Raw genomic sequence first — 21,033 nt, 5'->3', positions numbered from 1 at the left:
GGTCAATCCGATGAGGCTTCTATATGCTTTTGTGAAGGCAACCCCCAACCAAAGGTGACAAAGAAGTGAAGCTTTACCTCGACGAAGTCCGGATGGAGGTCGAAGTTCTAGTCGAGGGTTTATTTGGTATAGTCTCGTATGTCTTATGCTTGGGGTGTTCCACTCCTGCAGACTCAGACTACGTGCCATGTGACGAAGTTGCTTTGCAGCGTCAGTCCTTGACAAAGGAATCGGAAAGGTTTGTTCTTCTTGGTGCGATGTGCGAGCCGCGTTGTCTGCGGAATCATTGCCACTGATCCCACAATGGCCAGGAAGCCACTGAAACTTGACCTCGGGGGGTTCAAGTGGAACAGTGCACCTTGCTACCACCCTTAAATCATTGCTCGCCGGGCAAGGGTGCTCTCCAACCCTTTTGAGACTCGCCAAGTAACAGTCGGGGTTTTACGTCCGTATGATTACGAAGGACGCCGCAGTGGAGGGCTCGGGAATTTTTGACCATTTGGTGTTTTTAGAGTCAAAGGCAGTAAAAGTAGTCAAAAGGAGCCACGCATGTCCGAAAACAACCACGACGGACTTATCTAAATTATTAAATTCCAGAGCCTTCTGGCGGAAGAGTAACTATTTACTGCAAGGTTGTTATAAAATCACCGTTTCCAAGAACACAGCGTGAAATGTTGACTTTAACAATCATCACAATGCGGGGAACCTCTTCGGGCACGCGAACAGCAACAAACGCTATAGAAAGAATAGGAAAGGAGGGCCGGTGGTCGCCAAAGCGAACACGTGTGTGTGAGTGTATGGTGTAGAAACATAACACCGCCTCAGGAATGTCCGGAAGATGGCAGAGCAGCCAAGAGAGCTAGGACGGCAAGCCACATTTCCTCCGGCGCGTTTCAATCAGCCCGCTCCGGCACCGGCGCTTTTGCTAAGGGCGTGGAGCGACCGCTTTGTGCGCGCGTTAAAAGGCGGGCGACGAACAAATGGGCGGGTGTGGGCCGCGCCTTTCGCCGCCGCGGGTTCCCCGACCCTGCCGCCTGCCGACGGCTTTCATTAAGGTCGACGCCACGCATCGCTGGCGTGACTGCGCCCCGGACGTCGACGTCGTCAGCGCCTGCGACGTCTCGTCGAGCATGCGCCTGTGGCGCCCCTCACCGACGGTTGCACGCGAACGGCGCGGAAAGGGAGGAGGACGAGTGACGACGTCGCGTGCATCTCACGTGCACCGCTCCTCCGCGGGATGATTTATTTATTTATTTATTTATTTATTTATTCATTTATTTATTACAAGTACCTACATCGCCCATTGGGCATTGTTGTAGGGGGGTTAGAGTAGAAAATAGAATACAAAACAGCAAAATTAAAAGCAAATAAATCGTGCATTACAGTATACAGGAGAAATCAACACTTGTAGTAAAGCATTAGAACAAAAGTACAAAACACAGGATCATACAACGAAAGCAGTAATTATACATATGAAAAATCAACAACCAAGAGAAGTACAAAGCCAACGTTAAATATATGGGTTATTTCAGCAGCTCAAAATGCAATGATGTTGACTGTCCGAGCGCGGCTTGCGTGTCTTCTGATTACTCGGTGTACACGGACGAAGAGGGATTGTTCGGACTCGGCGCCACAGCCTCCTTTATTGCTTTTCTCCGACGACATGTTTCAATTACGACTCCTGCTCGTTGAAATTGCGATGCATGCGTATAAATATTACCGATGTCCCAAAATGAGCTGCGACAGTGGTTATAAGCTTCTGGAATTGCGTTAATTAATACTCAACTCCAAGTACTTCCCGCGGATTACAGAAAAAAAGAAATTTTCTCTTGACATGGCCTTCACCGCTTGCTCGATCGAATCGAACAGCGAACGTATGGGCGTTCACTCCCCACGTCAGTTGAAATCTTCTTGCTCTCTCCTTTTTTTTTTTGCTCTTATTGCCCTTCAATGGTAAATGTGAGAAGGTTTCAGGTTTAATTACCGAACATTAACCACTCCCCGTACCGCTAGAAAAATCTCACTTCGGGGACAAACGCAACTACACAAGGAAGCGTCCCTTGTGTGGTTGTTTTGTTTCTGTACTTTCTGTAGTACACTATTAATAATTTCTTGGTTGTGTGTAATGAAAGCGTGGCATTATTATGAGGCACTCTTTGAAGGCAGACTCCGGAATAATTTGACCACCAGGTAATCTTTAATGTGCATCTAAAAAATGAACAAAAGTGATGGAAAGGAACGCCAACAACGTGTTGTGCTCTTTTCATATGCTCTCACCTCGGGGGCAAAAATAAGATGCGAGATGATTCTTGATAGGACCATGGATGAGCAGTAGATTTTTATTACCATTCAGGCTACAACAACTAGAAAACACATGCAAAAGAGCCGAGAATTTTAATGTCGTGTTGTTCGCGTTTATCTCTATCCGTCCTCGACATGGATGTCACTTGCACTTCGTGTTCATCGAAGGAACGTTGGTATTTCCACTGTGGTACCAGCCACACCCCTGTTAAAAAAACGTTTCATCTATTCAAGCTTTCATCTTCTTCGAAATAAAAAAGGACTGAGCTAGTTGATACACCATCATCAGCCAGCTACACCGGCTCAAGGACAAAAACCTCTGCAATGTTGCGCCAGTCCACCCAGTCCTGAGCTTGCTGTTTCCACTTGACACCTGCAAACTTCGTAACCGCATCTGCTCAGGTAACTTTCTGTCTCCCCTTCAGCCGCTTACCTTCCCTGGCAATTCATTCATTTACACTTACTGAAGAGTGGTTATCCTGCCTATACGCACTATACGAGCTCCGCCCACGTCCATTTATTATTATTTATTTCAGCTATAATACATATGATAGACTTGATACATATTCATGTTCAAAGACTAGGCGTTAAAACACGAGCACAAGAGTGTTCCACTGGAGTGGTGTATTCTATTCCTGTCTCATGTAAGATGTTCTACGTTGGCGAAAACCGGGCGTTGTGTCAGTGGCCATTTGGGAAAACACACAAAAAAATTGTAAAAGCTAGACGACAATACGCACATTAAAATACCCATGTTTGCAAGGGCACAGAATGTGCGACCCGGTTTGAAGAGACTAGAATTCTAGGTTGCAGGGACGGCAAGACTGCACGTATAGTTTTAGAGGCGTACCTTATTAAGAAACATGTGTACAAGTACTGCGGAGATGAAGAGACCATCGAACACGTCCTGTGCAGCTGCGCTTGCTACGGCACACAGCGATGCCAGCTACGGATGGTTTTGAATCGACTTGACCCCGGACCATTTTGTGTGCAGAAGATACTAGGACCTTGGGCATCTGCCTCAGTTGCGCAGAAAGCAACTAAAGCACTGCTACTTTACCTTAAGTCAACAAACCTGAGCGACCGCCTGTAAACTGTGTCGTCGTTTTGTTCTCGCGCTATAACTATCGTCATGCCATACCAACTAGCCCAAGCTGCCACACTTCTAAGTGTGTGCTCCCCGAGTGTGCTCGTGATTGTGTGTACCTTCTCATCTTTCTGCAACCTCTTTTCTCCCCTTTATCCCTTCCCCAGTGCAGGTTAGCAAACCGGATGTGCGTCTGGTTAACCTCCCTGCCTTTCCTTGTATCTTTATCTCTCTCTCTCTTTCTCTCTGTGTACAAGTGCATCCCATCTTTTTCCCTCTTTCATGCCAAAGTTCATCTTCTGGACACGTTTGCGGGGTCTTAGATCTAACAAAAATTGTTATATGTCCCGTGTTTATTGCCATCATTTCTTGGCTGGTGTTTTGCGTCGTCGGCGCTGCGCTCTGAAAACCATGCTTCCCAACCCTTTCTATTTTTTCCATGCTTCACTCTGGCATATATTGATTTGATTGATATGTGGGGTTTAACGTACCTAAACCACCTTATGATTATGAGAGACGCCGCCGTGGAGGACTTCGGAAATTTTGACCACCTGGGGTTCTTTAACGTGCACCCAAATACGAGCACACAGGCCTACAACATTCTGGCATATACAACGTGCTTCATTGTGCCATTAAAAATTAGCGGCAAGCCAGCGCCTGTGTGTGCGTGTTTTCTTCTTTCTTGTGGTTGTGTTGTCGCACTGACATAATTAACCTCACTCTAAAATGAACCAACCCGCCGAAAAAGAAATTTTGATGAAGAGAGAAGTTTAGACACCGACACCGCCGTATTGAATTCTTGTCCATGTTTGCTAGTCGAGTCTTATTCCATCTTCCCCGAGCTTCTGCAGAAAAGTATCAGCACAAAGGTAATGATCTTACTAGAATAAAAGAGCCCATACCTTATTATTTAAATGCGTTCCAAAACATTACTTTTGATATAAAAGTGAAACAGTGCTGCACCCGCTTGTTCTACTAATTAACCGATAATTACTTCATGTGAATACCTCGTAAATATGTACCACAATGTCTTTGTCGCAATTTATCCCCGTGAGTTTGCAGGGTCAGGCACTGCGTATCTGCCTAGGACTTCCCCGATGCGCTTCTACTTATGCCACAATCAAGCTTGCCAAAGACCATCCGGTCAGGACATATAGAGTTGTGGATTGCCTCAGAGCGCACATTCGACATGCTAGCCGTGTCCCCGACCACCACTTGGCCCTTCTACCTTCCGGAAGACCACGTGCTACGTTTTCAGACGTCATACCCAAGCACCTAAACAGCATTCCATCAGGATATACGCCAGCTGCGAGAATGGCATGTCCTTTGTGGTGCCTCGTCCAGCCGCAAGTACGTCTAGAAATTCCGGGAATAAAAAAGAAAAGCAATCACTCTAGAGTAGCATTGAAGCAAGCAACACTGCTATTATTACATGAGTTGTACTTAGACCGAACGCAGATATACACTGATGGGTCCGTCTCGTCCAGCAGCTCATCCAGTGCCGCTGTAATTCCGGCTGCAGCAATGGCAATCAAGTTTGAGTTGTCGCGTATGACTACATCCACGGGATCAGAGCTTGCTGCTATAAGGGCTGCTTTACAATATCTAGTTCATGAACGTCCAGGAAAATGGGTCATATTCTGTGATTCGAAGGCAGCGCTTCAGAGTTTGCAGTCTGCCATGCGTAGGAGGAGTGATGACCAATTGCTACAAGAAATAAGGCATTGCCATCATAAAGCTCTAGCACGAGGGCATGATATTATATATCAATGGCTGCATGGACATATCGGTATTACCGTAAATCAATTAGCCGATGATGCAGCCCTCTCAGCCCATGAAGAAACCCGTGTTGTCCCGATTCCTCTATCAAGGAATGATGCGGCACGACAACTTTACCTGCTGGCACGAGATCTCACACGCACGTTCTGGTCGTCTACCAGCTTCCAAAGGTGTCAATTTTATGAACTGGATCCTTCGCTCAAGCTAAAGCTACCATCACAACTTTCCCGCTCCGATGCGACACTGTTATGCCGCCTTTGGTTGGGTGTTGCATTTACAAAGGTGTACTCCTTTCGCATTGGTAAGGCAGACACTCCTACATGCGACTACTGCGGAGCTGAAGAGACCATCGAACACGTCCTGTGCAGCTGCGCTTGCTACGACACACAGCGATGCCAGCTCCGGATGGTTTTGAATCAACTTGACCCCGGACCATTTTGTGTGCAGAAGATACTAGGACCTTGGGTATCTGCCTCAGTTCCGCAGAAAGCAACTAAAGCACTGCTACTTTACCTAAAGTCAACAAACCTGAGTGACCGCCTGTAGACTGTGTGTGCTCCCCGAGTGTGCTCGTGATTGTGTGTACCTTCTCATCTCTCTGCAACCTCTTTTCTCCCCTTTATCCCTTCCCCAGTGCAGGGTAGCAAACCGGATGTGCGTCTGGTTAACCTCCCTGCCTTTCCTTGCATATTTATATATATCTCTCTCTCTATCCCCGTGAGCACGAAATAACCAGAAATGAAAACAGACACACCCATCAATACAAGGCTTCTATGGAATATGTGGAACAGCAGCTTCGAGGCTATTTATGACGCCTCTTTGGGGCAGCGCGCACAGGTAAGTATATAAGGATGAAATTATACACAAGTAATCGATATTTTGGACGCTGATGCCTATACCTTACCATACTTGCATATAACGTATTACATGACGCAGCGAGAAACCACTTTCTAAGTGATAAGAAAAATTTGTCTCGATAACACTCTCATTATAATATAACATACAACGGCCGGTATTTGAGTGACGTTTACAAACCCGTCACCTACGCTAGTTAAGACCTTTCACGTTAAAAAGTAGTGACACTGTTTTGTATATCTATAGTACTTCTATAGCCTTTCTATAGATAGTTCTAAGACGCCAGGGACAAATAGTCAAGTGGACACGGGGCAGTAAATGCTGCAGTTACCAAATTCTTGCTGCCTGTTTCAGTTTCAAGGGGGCACATGCCTAATTTGACTGACTTATATGGCACATAACATAATGGAAGCACAGATGAGAGCGTGCGCAAAGAATATTCGAATACTTTGATATCCACAAAAAACGTCAGTCAATGGCGTACACGGGACAATGAATATCCAATTTCGGAACAACACGAATCGAACTGCACTTTCATGAAGCCCAATACTTACGTTTTATGCCCGGAAGTGAAATGAATCTGAATGCAGTTACGTGTTATTGATTACGGCGTCGTGCGTTCATGTTTTACGCAATAATGTTCACTTCTCAGTCAGCACATATAACCACGTGTTTCTTCTTTCATCGCCCTTGATTGCACAAACCGAATCATTGCTCATGGAAGCTTCGCTCTTTCCGATTCCAACAACACTTTGAGCCTGTACATATATAGTGTTCCATCTTTAAAGCCTGCCACACACCACTTTACTTCATGAAACATGACTGCTTGGAAAGCTGCCACCTCCCATTACGCTTGACGGACAACCTTATGACAGCGTTATGAACGCATCGCAGCCTTTTTCTGATCGTCAGAAAATGTTCGCGCTAACATCCAGCTTTTCCCGGCCCTCGATGCCACGCTGTTTGATTCTGCCTATGAAGCCGAGTCTATATTGAACCAGGCTGGTAGAGCAGACGCGCACAGAGACACTGTGTATAACAGAAACAAAAAACCAGGTCGGCTGTCCAGAGCAGTTAGTTCACATCCACGGTGCCTGAATGTGAAGTGATGACATTTTACAGGAAGTTTGCCGAAAGCCCGCGCACTTTCCTCCGAATCTAAATCTTTATTAAGCTGCTTCAGCGCTGCCGACGCGGGACGTCACCGTCGATGATGAAGTGAGCAAGATGCGGCCTCAATCTCGCATCGTACTCTGTGCACGCTGCGCATCGCCATGACGACGCTGGCATATCGGGTGCCACGGGTAAGTATACGCCTGCCGCCCGACAACTGCTGTCGAGGCGCCGCTGCAGCACTGCCCATATCGCAGCTTACGTGGCCTCTGCTCGGTGCGCAAGTTTCCATCTATGAGCACTGCAGCGTCGAATGCAACGAGGCCGATCCTTTCTGCATACACACGCAAACACGCACACACGCTCAGGCACTGCCGGCTGACAGAATCACCGAGCCGATCGATGCGTTGCAATTTATGACCGAGCAAGACCTGGCTCGGCGCGTGATCGTAAATTATGCTTTGCTGGTCGTGCAGCGAGGGCATTCTCGTAGAGTAACCGGGCGTTCGTCTTGTTCTGTTCCTGTCTGCGCCGCCCTCAGAAAACGATGTGTTATGAAGCTGACACACTCGTTCGTAGCACGAGCCGCTTTCGCAGGCATCGCTGTCAGTGCGAGGGCTGTTGCACAGCTTGCACGTCGCAGATCGCGTCGCTGAGGCTGAGTGACCATGTATCGCCTGACTGGCGACGCCCTAGCGAGTGGCACTGCTGTTGGCGCAGGCAAATGGAATCAAGAAGACTTATAAAAACGAACAGGGTTACAACAGACTAAGGTATTGTGTAGTTTGTATAATACAGCTGCACCTAATATAACAAAATAAATGTTAGCGTTTTACGTTCCGACACCACGTGACGATTATGAGAAACGCCGCAGGGGAGATCTCGGGAAGACTAAACCAGCTAGAGTTATCTAACGTGCAGCTAAATCTAAGCACATGTATCTCTATAGCCTCCATGCCTCCATGGTAGTGCGGCTGCCACCATCGTCATTCGCTGCCGCAACCACCAGTCGAGCCCCATAACCACGGGAACACTAAGGTGGAACCAACTCACTTAACTTAGTGAAGTTGCAGTGGTCAAGAAGGAAACGCGTAGTCTTTTCGTTGTTTCTGGCAGATCAGTTCACGAATCAGGGGAGCACCTAACAGTTACGTAGAAGGCTGCGTGCTCCCGCCCTCCTCTCCACCTTTCTCGCCCCAGTTCACATAATATCAACAAACACAGGCAAGTTCTTGCATGTGTTTGTAGTATTTGCTTGTGTATATAAACATAGCAAAACGTAAAAAATACGGAAGGGAGATAGAACAATAGCCGTTGAATCTTTCACACCCTCCATATGCATACACCAATTACTCGAACGTTAATTAGGACATAACTGAGCTTAAGAACAGTGCAACAGGCAGATTGATGAAGATAACACACTCAGTGCGGTGTTGTTTTCGCCAGCATGTTTGTATTGCGCTGTTATACGTTGAAAATTATGTCGTATACCAACTTGCTCAAGTTTCGACGCTTCACAGTTATGTAGATGGATTGCTTCGACGAGCAGAAACATAATGTACCATAGCAGGGGCACGTGTACACCGAGGTATGCTGTAGTGTCAGAACTAAACAATCATAACTTACGTGTGGAAAGTTTTACTTTTTTGTTTAATATCTGCTTTTGGAGCATTCGAATCAACTTTCGTGCCCCACCGCGGTGGTGTAGTGGCTAAGGTACTCGGCTGCTGGCCCGCAGGTCGCGGGATTGAATCCCGGCTGCGGCGGCTGTATTTTTGATGGAGGCGAGAATGCTGTAGGCCTATGTGCTCAGATGTGAGTGCACGTTAAAGAACCTTAGGTGGTCGAAATTTCCGGATCCCTCCATTACAACGTATCATAATCATATGGCGGTTTTAAGACGTTAAAGCCCACATATCCATCGATAACCTTTCGTGTCGTCTGTCAACGCTGCTGTTGTCATAATTTCGTGAATGATAAGCTGCCTCGAAATTGAGTTTTTTGACCTACTCAGGTTGTGATATCAGCGTTGTAGGCAAATGTTGGCGCGACATGTATTAGTCATCGTTGTCATTGGTGGAATCTCCGTGACGACTTCAACAATGTTTTGCCTTCTATCTTCGTAACCAGTTCAGATTAGTAAAATGTTATTGATGAGCATTATGTCCCATATTTTATTCGTGTGATGAAGGTTGAGTAAAACTTCTTTTGGGCCTAGTTGGTTCATAATCATAGGGGTACTTTTACAGCGCAAACACGACACACCACAAAGAAAGAGACGACACACACAAGCGCTGAAGCACACACAAGCGCCAGCGCTTGTGTGTGTCGTCTCTTTCTTTGTGGTGTGTCGTGTTTGCGCTGTAAAAGTACCCCTATGATGAAGGTTGAGTTGTACGAATGAAGCTCTGTGTAAAACAGGAAGAAACTCAATCATAGGCAACTCGCATTTGATGCGCACTGTATCGCCAGGGCTTGCAGGTAGGAGTGTGTAGATATTCGAAAACTGCGATGAATCGAAAAGCGTTCTGTTCATTGGTTACTGGGACAAAACCACGCATATGAAAATGAGTGAATATTTTATCACATAATTAGAACCGACTTAAAGACAATTTTCGTTGTCTTCGACTCGGTTCCACGAGTTCCAGCTTCATGTTCCTTCGAACGCAAAGCTGGAACTCGTATTGGTAATATTTTTGGACACCCAATTTACGACCATAATCTGTGTTTTGTGGGTTAATTTTGGTACGTTCACAAAAAGCTGGCCGAATGCTTGCACGTTTGGCCCAGCACCATATCTTATTATTGGGCGTTTCGGCAAACTCGAAAGCGGCTTGAGAGTTGGGCTTCACTGACAAGCTCGCGAGCAGTGACGTAACAAGTTTCTTAATGTGCGAGCGTCTGTACATTAGACATTGCCTATTCAGTTCAGTATTCGAACTCAAGTTTACAAAATATCTCATGCGTTCAAGTTGCTGCCGAGTACGACGTTGACTCATATCTTTAAAAGTGACTGTATAACATTGCTTTGATAAAGTTTCTAAATATCAATCTCCAAACGTTGGCGAAAGCTACAGCTGTTTTCACAATGGTTCCCCGACTTTCCGAAAAGTTGCGAAAACGAAATTGTTGTTTTAAAACATGTCACTGACTTTGAAAATGCTGTAGAAGCGCATTTACGTGATTGCTAAATTAATTTTTTTTTCATTGCCAAGTGATGTAGGCGACTTCATGTTCATAGCAAATATTTTGAAAAATGACTGAATTTTGAATTGTTCTTAAATTGTTATTTGAGTGTTGAGTTGTTAACTAAGAGAATACCGGTTTTCATTGTGAGTTGTCAAGGTATTAGGAAACTTTATGAACATTGTACTTTCTTTATGTATGTCCTGACTGTTATGACCCTCAGTAGGGCTGACAGTATTGCCAAATAAATAAAATAATGATTATAAAGATTGTAGGGTTTTACCATCCAACACCAAGATGTGATTACGAGCAACGCCGTATACAGTAGAGGGCTCTGGAAATGTTGACCACCTGGTGCTCTTTAGCGTGCTTTGATATCACACAGTACACGGGCTTTTACTGCTTCGTCTCCATCGAAGCGCGACCGCCGTGACCGGAATCGAACCCACGACCTTGAGGACCGCAGCGGAGCACTCTAGCCAGTGATCCAGTGAGGCAGACTTTCCGAGAAGTATTGAAATAATATTCGATTTGTATTCGATTCGCTGTCATCTCCGTTTGATACGTATTTGAATCTGTTGTAAAGTTCACTATTTGGACACCCGAACCCACCCCGCCAGTGCCCTGCGCATGCATGCTGAACAAATTAAGCTCTAGCTGTAACTGCTCTGAGAAGCCACCTTTCATTAAAAAAAATAGTCATCCTTGGCAGCTCTACGTTTTACGCCACGTGATCACGCTCAATATGGCTACCGACTTCGTTAGCTCATTTCCATTTACGGAAATAGACTGCTCTTCATTTCCTCTGTATAATAAGCACATTCTGCATCTACAGTTGCCGGAAGGAAAAAAAAACAAACCACTTACCACACAAACACAAGAAATCGGAGTAACAAAGTCATTTACAGTTTGGGCAAAATTAAAGAATACCAGCTGGTCGAAATATCCGGAGATTTCCACTACGACGTCTCTCATAATCATATGGTGGTTTTGGGACGTTAAGACCCAAAAGTAATTATAATTATTATTATTACTTTAATATTATTATTATTAGTTTGGGCAAATGACTGCGGAAAATGGCCTGGCAAGAAAAGCAATGTAGCTCGCTTCATGAGGAAGTGTGGCACACCAGAAATCTTTAAAAATTCAATATGAGGTGCATGGCGAAAACGGGCGACTGAAACTATAGTTTCACGCGAATTCACAATCCAAGTTGATCAGTTACTTTGCTGAGACTCATTAGGGACCAGGTTCACGCGAATACAGAGAAAGACGCACTTCACGTGTCGCGCAGGCGTTGCTCCGGAAGTAAAAGTAACAGATTAAAAAAAAAAAGCACGGAGTAGCTGCAAGTATAAGAGCACTTTGTATACCAGAAAGCACCTAAAATCTAAAAAGGCACCCTTCTGAAGCGCACTCCGGGCTCACCCCAACGTCTCGTCCGCGCGCCAGACGCCTTCTCGCAAGCCCTGCATATTACACCCTCCTGCGCCGACGGGGTGCGGCCTGAAAACACAGGAGGCGTCGTTATCGGTGCTCTGAGCGCGCGAAGACATTCTGTGGAGCACCTTCGTAGTGGTGCGTCCGTGCACCGTGACACTCGGCTAAGTATAGCAACAGAGGCATATCCGCAACGGCTCGCATCCACAAAGCCTCCGCATTGTGCCACACAGCTGGCCCGACTCGGGAGCTCATCGTCGCCTCGCTGCATGCCGGCCTCGCCCAACAGAAGCCAGCCGTCTTCCTTGTCTCTTGCTTACCTCTCGCATCGTCCAGAACACGGCGTGCGTGCGTCACCTGTGTTTGGGCCCCACGTTCGCATAATATCAATAAAGATGCTTGTGGTCAGAACGGCGGTCCTTGTGAAATACCCTGCTATGGCAGCCTTACCCCCGTATTCTAGAATGTCCCTTCACTCAACGCTCCACCTTCACTTGAGAAAGCCGACGAGGGCACCGTCTCTAGACACGACACGTCACTGCATATCAGGCATAATCTACTGTGATTCTTGAATAGCGCAGCGTCATTTTCAGCCAAGCGGCGGCGCAGTGCTCAACTTAGTCAAGTGAAGGGTGAAAGCCGAGTCGAGGAGCGTTTGTGAATACGGGGGTAAGTCTGTCCAGGAGACAGCCTTGCCGCACTTTCTATACAAAGATTTAGAACTGTGTACGCAAAGATATCGCTCGTTGCGTATACGCTCGCTATTTCGGTCACTTAAAGGGGAACCACACCAGGATAGCGTAACGCGCAAGCACAGTGGCGACAAACGCGAACCCTAAGCTTTCCTTACCCAATCCCCAAACTCTCGAATAACTGTCGAAGGAACTATCGAGCCTTGAACCGGAAACGGGAAATACTGCGGCAGAATCGCGAGAAGGTCGCGCTAGCACTATTAAATGTTATCACAGGGCGCGAAAAGCATGCAGATTGATAATTTGAGAGAATAGCTAGAATTAACGGGTCATGCAATGTATCTGAATACGTGTGACGGGAGTTTCATTCGTGCGGTTACGCACCGGTGCATTTGAAGTCCATCCTTTCGTCTGTCCATCCGTTAGTCCACCCATCTTTGACCTACTTTGTTGTGGCTCCAAAAATGTAAAATTTTCAATGAACGAGAAAACGTAGGGAAGTTACGCCATTCATTTCAGCACACCCCCGCTGATCACATGTTTCATGACATCTTATGGCGAGTCAGTTTTCGCTGTCACACAACTTCGCACTCGCGTACTCTTTCTTCTGCTCTAGTGAATTTGCTAAGTGTTTGCGTGGAGGCGTAATACGAAGGTGTTACTCATTTTTTTTTGCGTGTCATGCGTTCTGCAGAAACTCTCGGAAACCATCTTACCTCATTACCGAAGCCTGCGTTGCGTCGTAAATAAATTCTAGCCGAAGGAATGATCGCAGCTTAGACAACTTTGCTCATCACGGTCGCCCAGTCACCGCTTGTGGGACGGCTTTCACGGGTCATTAGCTCTCGAAAACAAGGCTTTAGAAGAAAGTTTTTCCCACTGGCGGTGTAATGTTGCAGGATTCTGCGGATACGGCCCCGCCGTGGTGGTCTAGTGGCTAAGGTACTCGGCTGCTGAGCCACAGTTCGCGGGTTCAAATCCCGGCTGCGGCGGCTGCATTTCCGATGGAGGCGGAAATGTTGTAGGCCCGTGTGCTCAGATTTGGCTGCACGTTAAAGAACCCCAGGTGGTCGAAAATTCCGGAGACCTCCACTACGGCGCCTCTCATAATCATATAGTGGTTTTGGGACGTTAAACCCCACATATCAATCATCATCATTCTGCGGATACGGATATGTATATCCAACAACCTCTTTTCTTAAAATTGGCCCAAGCTCTTCCTCGCAAGCCACCCACACATATATTTTGCTTTACTTCGCTCTTGGGCGTTTATTGTTTTCTCGAAAACAAAATGATAAGCAGTGATTCAAATTAACTCTACCCTGTATATGTATGGTGAGTGGATCATTAAGCGTCAAGCTAAATGTAATGACAGAAACTACCCGCCTTGCATCGTATACTAAGTGACTTTCTCGGGACCGTACGTGGAATAGAACAAAGCGTTTTGTTGTGCCTAGCAAGCGCACATTATTCTAGACGGCCGTTAGCGTGCACATCTACTGCTAAGTTATTGTGGCTTACGTTTATTTCAGTGCCCTCCCCCTCTTAAGCTTCGATATCGTGCATGCATCATAAATACTTGTGTAGGTTCGTTTGTTCGTACAATCTCACCACACTACAGCGTTCGACCGCAGGGAGCCCACTGCTGTTTCGTAAACAGGAAGCCCACGCAGGACGACGCTTTTCCCTCGCTGAGCCATGAGTTGGTCGGCTCGGTGTCCTTGCGACTGGACGACATACAGTCTGTGCCCTTACGCAAAAACTGCATGAGCAGCTAAAAGCAGCCGATTGCAGAAAAAACGAAGAGCCTCACCAAGTTAGTTTGGTATGGCGAAATACACTTTAAAAGCAGCCTATTCGACGGAAAGGTCTTGTGCAATCATATAACTCAGTTATACGACTGAGAATGTTTTGATCTTACTTAAGTAAACTGCAAGGACCTACTGTGTGGTTTTGCAATGGCGGCAGCAGTATATCGTACGAAAAAAAAATGCAATGTAATCGAAAGACAGAAGGTACTTCGAATGGCTGAGCTCGTTTCAAAGCTTTTAACTACCGTGATGAATATACCTCTGAAGTAAAAAAAAAACAAAGAAAGGAATGTTTAAGTGTCGATATGAATATTCAACAATGAAGCAGTAGTATACACACAAAAAATAGTGTGTACTTGTGTGCCTATCAGTTCACTTCGCTTAGGGAGAGAAAAAAAAAAAACTCCGGCTATGGTGGTGGCTAAGGCACTCGGCTGCTGGCCCATAGGTCGCTGGGTCGAATCCCGTCCGTGGCGGTCGTATGTTTAATGGGAGCTAAAATGCTTGAGGCCCATGTGCTTAGTCTTAGGTGCGTGTTAAAGAACACCAGGTGGTCAAAATTTCCGGAGCGCTCCCTTACGGCGCCTGTCATAATCATGTGGCGGTTTTGGGACGTTAAACCACAAGAATATTATTATAAGCGTGATAACCACACGTGAGATCTGCGGATCAACAAGCGGGGCCCTAAAGTGCTGTTGTCTTAGAAAGAAACACTCATTGCTGCGTGATTTCCCTCATGCAATACGCACCACGTGGTAAAAGGCACGTAAGGCTGTGGAAAAAGTGCCATTTCCTGTTAAAATACGCCCCCCCCCCCTCCACACACTAATTGTTTGATCCCCCTTGACACATACTCTGTCAGTTGAGGATCAACGCTGCCAATAGTGTTTAGGTTGTAGTGGCGGTATCACTGGTTGTATGGGGCCTTGAGTACATTGTCTGAAAATGTAAGCAAGCATCCTAACCTCCATATTCTAGAACGTCTCTTCACTCAACGCTTCACCTTCACTTGAGAAAGCCGATGGGAGCGCCGTCTCTAGGCACGCCGAGTCACTGCATATCAGCGATAATCTTCGTTGATTCTTGAGTAGCGCGGCGTCAGTTTTGAGCCGAGCTGTGGCGCAGTGCTCAACTCTGTCAAGTGAAGGGTGAAAGTCGAGTCGAGAAGCGTTTGTGAATACGGCGGTAAGACCCTTAAAAACACTACTGTATTGAAGAGTGAATAAGCACCAGGAATTACAATGTGCGTCTATCTTCTGCCCTTATCGTTTCTGGTGATCAGAAAACAGGCCATTCTGAAACAACAACAAAATCTAACGTTTTAGCGGTGTAATGTGTTGAAACTTTCACAGTCACAACTTTATGCGAACAACACCCGACAAACCCTTCGTAGTAGAAAAACATGTCAGGACGCTGCACGGAGCCGTGACTGGAACGCACAGTCACCCGTGCACAACAACCACTGGCGTCTTCAGCTCGCGCATCCATGCGGGGCCAACGGGATCGCCGCCCACCGGCGCGCAGCGTTCACGCACGACTGCACCCAAATGGCAAGCGGCGCAATCGCAACACATGGCTGTCGGCTGCAGTGCAGAGCGTTATTGTACGAACACTAGAACACACTGGCGCCAACAGTTATTTACGTACAGTGTGCATCAGGTGGAAGCAACAAAAGGCCGATACTCCGCATGTCTCACGCGCCACAAATGAGGAAAAGCTATATGGCCGTGCTGGTGTATAAAGTGCGACACGGCAAAATTATTACTTTGTGCTTCATAGTGCGCCATTCACGCTCTCAGGCTTTACGGGTTACTAGTGGCCTAAGGAACAAATACCAGAATGCAAACGCCGTATACATTGACGCGGCCAGGTACCATTGGGCGAAATGCGTAGCAACAGCAGTTGACTGGGATTTGAAGACGGTCACGAGTGCCTCTCTCCGCAATTCCTCAAATGCCAAGACGGAGTCCTTTGCCATAACTTTGGCTATTTGAGAGTAAGAACAGGGTAGAAGAGCAATCAACCACAATATCAGACTCGCAAGAAGCCTGTCAACTTTATATGCACAGACACTTACCCGCAAAAATAAGTAGACTGATTGGACCTAACTTAACCAAGAGACAACGGTTAATGTGGTGCCCCGCACACGCTGGCCTGGAATGGAATGAGAGAGCAGACGCTTTAGCTCGACATTTGACAAACCAAGCTGAGCGTCAGCCTCCCGCAATCGAATCAAATTTCTACGCCTTACAAGACATTCTCGCTTCAAAGTGGAGGATACGGCAAAAATATAATGCCCCCTATAAATCGTTTCAAGAAGAAGACGCTACGGATCTCTGCAAGGTGCAGACGAGAGTCTTTTCTAATTTATCGCGGCTAAGCAAAATACATTCTACGTTGTACCGTGAGGCTTGTCCGTGGTGCGGCAGCTTGCCTGCATGATATCGCTTCTGACCGAAAGCCTGATAAATTGAGGTCTTTTGTAGCCAACACCATTAGTAAGTTCGGAGCAGTGCGAGGCACAACATGGCAGCTTTGACCCGAGGTGCAATTCGCGCTTTCGAGTCAAGTTGGGTGAGCGGCGCAATCCAGTTGGACTCTGGAGTGTGGCAGCTTGGGCTAGTTGGTATGGCATGGCGATAGTTATGTCATCGTTTCTCGCGCTATAACTATCGTCATGGAGTCTGGAGTTGGGGGCCCCAACCAAAATGTTCCTGTGTATTCATTTTTCTACTCCTTCCCTCAAAAGCTTTTTGAGGGAAGCTTTTTGTTCCTCTTCTTCTCCATTTGATCTATTATTTCCCTGTGGTTTTCTGTTGGCCTGGCTAAAGCTTGGAATAGTGACTCAGTTTAAAACACTAACGAGGGTGTATCTGCAATCTTCGAGGGAACGGCAACTCCATCAGCTCGAAGCGAATAGAAAGGTATGGATACCTTAGACCCAGTCCTTGCAAGCCTTCAATAAAAGCACGGATTGCAGTCAATTTTCTTTACGACAATAAGAGCGCACTCCGACTGTGGCATAGCACTCGGTTGTGATCGTCTGTGAAAGCGCAATGAACACTGTTGCGTACGGAAAAATCTTTCTCTATGCAGCTTGCGTCGGTACCGCTGTAGGGTAGTAAATTAAATGTAACCCAGTGAACCTGAAGACGGAGTTAAGTAACAACACTGTTTTATAGTTAATTAAAGCTTGATAATTAACTTGGTAACACTGCGTTTTCAGACAAATTAAGCAACCTAGTGAGCTGTACCAGTGCGCTGCACCAGTGGCATTTAATTATCCACAATTTGTTGTCTTTATTTCACAAGAAACGCAATATTTCAGCTACGCAAGCATGCGCATGTTACTCCAGTAGCATCCTACTCATGAGTTGCCGCTGCAGTTTTATACAGAAGTGCATTTACGATTAATCTTGATAGAGATGATAATCAACTGCGAAAATTCGAAGAAGAAAGTCAGAGGAGATGCTGACAAACTACTGAGGTGTTTTCGTTTTTTTTTCAATAGTAAATAGAAAAAAAAGATGGTTTTATGAAAAGAGAAAAACAAAAGTTGCAAAGAAGTGCTTGTGAGGTGCATTTTTTTGCTCCATGATCATGTAATATTCCAAGCCAGCGCGTTTTTCCTCATCGAGTGCTTTGTAAGCAATTTTATGCGCCGTAAAAAAAGTGCCCTGATTGGGACAGGGATGACATTGTATTCAACTTACGCAAGCTGTTCTCATAAGCCTAATGTTCTAAGGATTCATGTTCTCACACATGTAGTTGATGCCTTCCATTGCACTACTCCTGCCGATCTTTGGAGGTGCCCTCGTATAGAGAAAGACAATAGGAGTTTGCACTTTTCTTTCACTTGCTTCTTAATAATCATTTAGGAAGAAAGTCTGACCATCATGCCTATGTTAAGCCTTGTGGTTCCTTGTTATCGTGTTGGCAAGGAAATGCTTGTTCTGCAGAAAGTGTCTTCGAGTGATACATCAATACGAGAACACAGCAAGCGAGTAAGAAGCGTATCGCGAGTAAGAACATACGACTTGCCCAGCACAGCATAAACGCTCAGTGCATACATGGTCTGTAAATATTATGCATTTGAGATTATCTCTACGTAATGTTATTACTGATAAATACGCTACTCAACAAGGCTATTTTTCTGCCGATTTTACGGCTTGCACTTGGGATACGCAGCTGTGGAGAGCTGCGCTCAGGAACAGATGGTGCGCCCAAGTAACCACGTGTGCAGCAATACATAAGGCGTTTTCGGACGTCAGATTTTGTTAGAAGTGTTCAGACATTTGTGGCACTGAATACGTGTGTTGGTCGCTAAAGGTCACAAAGAAATTGGAGCTCACTCAGACTCACTCAGGAAATATATATTGCTCGGAGGACTCACATGGACTTAGACTACGAAAATTTTCCTTAACCGGACCCACTCGGTCCGGCGAGTGCATAGCAAGTTCGAAAAGATTTGACGCGCATAACTGGTTGTCGTTTGAAGCATGCCACCGCTTACACAGAATGCAGCCTCATGCGAAAGCTTCACTGACACAAGTCACTTCCAAATTTATCAATTGCGTGGTAGTAATCCACAATTTAAACTTCTTGGGTAACATAATTCAACAAAAAGTATGCACTGGTTGAAGTACGCGCTATCGCTATCGTAATCAACTGTTAAAACCAAAGCTTAAGGATCCTCCAACCTTGTCTCAACATTTGGTACAGAAAGCGTACACAAGTTTTTTTTTAGTATGATAACGCTTGAATTTATATGTGGAACAGAATCTGTGGAAAGTGATTTAAACGACAGTTCAGTGTGCTAGATGACAGACAGTACGCTGCCGTTGAGATGCACGCACTTTACGCGGCATGAGCTTCACACGTCGACACCATCGTTCGACTTGTGTTTCATGGGGATGCACTTTTGCGCACATCTAATCGCCAAGTTAATTTTCACTTAACAAAAACCTGCATTCATCTTAAGAAACAAAAATGCATATGAAATGCATCTTCGTTTCAACGTTTTAGAAAGCAGTTTGAGTTCATTGGTTCCACTCGAACAATTCGTGGCATGGATTAACCAGCATTGCTAGGAGAAGCTGGGAATACCGGACGCATATTATGGTGCCGGAAGCAGTATTGTGTAGTGTGCCAGTGGAAGGTCTATGCATTGCACCGCTGCGTTAACCTACTTCCCACAACGCATAAAACTGCGCTGCGAAACTCCAGCGTTTCGTTTCCGTCCAATCCACAGCTACAGTGGAGCTCGAAAATGGGCTTGTTTTGCCATCTTCTATCTCCGCATTGTCACAACACAGCCAGCGGAAGGAAATTGGTAATCAAGCCGTCAGGCGGGGAAATCCGGCCAAGTTTTCCTTCCATTTCTCACTTTCCATTTCACTCCCCAGATGTCAGCATGAGTGAGTGAAGAGCCAGCGGCATAGCGGGCACATGGGAGAAAACGTACCGCAGCCAACCGAAGGCACAGCGTGCGGCCACCGCAGATTTGCATGAAGGCAAATACAGCGGCGACGAAGCGTGGCTGTAACGCTTGCGGGGGAAAACCGCCGAAACAAAGAGGCGGCCGAACGAGAGATTCGCTCTGCGAGGATGACAGCTCGGTTGTTGTTGGAAAGGAAATCGCTGTTTGTACATTAGGGCACGACAGGCGAAGACTGGAGAATGTAATTAAAATTACGCCACTCTACAAGAACCAGCAAGTGTGTAAATATGGAACACCCTCCGCAGTATGTTGGGTCACCTGCGTACAGACTACGTGAGTCTGCTCTGCACGGAGTAGCGCTGAAAGCCATACAGTGCTGCGCGCCCTAAAGCTGTCGTCATTCACTGAAGACAGCCATGTTTTTCAACGCAGACATACAATGCAATAAGCGAAAAAGAAACAGTGTTCACCTTTCTCTTTGTAAAAGAACCGGTGATTATAGAGCTATGCTGTTGTGATGGTGGAGTTTGACGGTGGAGTGCGACATTCTATGAGTGTGCTTTCTCCTGTTTCTTCCTCTCTTTCCATCGTGTTGAAAACCCCACCTTTTTCCCCAGTGTAGGGCAGCATACCAGTCCTTCTAGACTGCTTGGCATCCCTATAGCTTTCCTTTCCTTCCTCTTCGTTCCTTCCTTCCTTGTGAGACGATCTAGAGACATAATTCACAATGCGTCTCTAAATCAGTAACCCGCGGCTTGATTACAATGGTCTGGTGAATCAAGAGCCCGAGTATTACAGTATTACGTTACATGATTTAATAGGCAGTAGGGATTTATGCGTGCTAGCCTCAAACGCTTTTTAAAGAACTGTTTCATATCGAATAATGTCATCAATGTGACTTCACCTGAAGAACGTCGTGCAGTTAAGAACTGCTTATTACACACCTTTTGTAGTACTTCAAGAGATGTCTGTTATCGAAAATCACTTTATCGTAAAAAGCAGTTGAGAACACATCCACATTTTGCCGGTGTACCTACGCCAAATAGCCAGGTCCGTTCTAATTAGGCGAAGGTTTTCTGTTGCTTTTAGCATTCATTGTAAACGAAAAATGTTTCGTGTTGTTGCCAAGACCACTCAGACCACCAACTTATTTTTTCGCACTCTTTACTTAATTCACGTTCTCAACATTGAAGTGTGGCAGCTTGGGCTAGTTGGTATGGCATGACGATAGTTATAGCACGAAAAAAAAAAAAACGACGACACAGAGACAAGAAGGACCTTCGTGTCCTTCGGGTCCTTCTTGTCTCTGTGTCGTCGTTTTGTTCTCGC

The 21,033-nt window shown here is 46.0% G+C and overlaps 1 protein-coding gene across 5 annotated transcripts in view; it reads right to left on the bottom strand.

Moving 5' to 3' along the window:
• Nucleotides 1-21,033, bottom strand: part of LOC119177364 (uncharacterized) — a 515,905-nt gene that overhangs the window by 373,713 nt on the left and 121,159 nt on the right. The gene's annotated exons all lie outside the window — the stretch shown is intronic.

The sequence above is a fragment of the Rhipicephalus microplus genome, chromosome 2, assembly GCF_043290135.1.
Source record: "Rhipicephalus microplus isolate Deutch F79 chromosome 2, USDA_Rmic, whole genome shotgun sequence".
Lineage (NCBI taxonomy): Eukaryota > Metazoa > Arthropoda > Arachnida > Ixodida > Ixodidae > Rhipicephalus > Rhipicephalus microplus.
The sequence above is the reverse complement of the archived record's forward strand: the minus strand, read 5'-3'. Positions and strand labels throughout refer to the sequence as shown.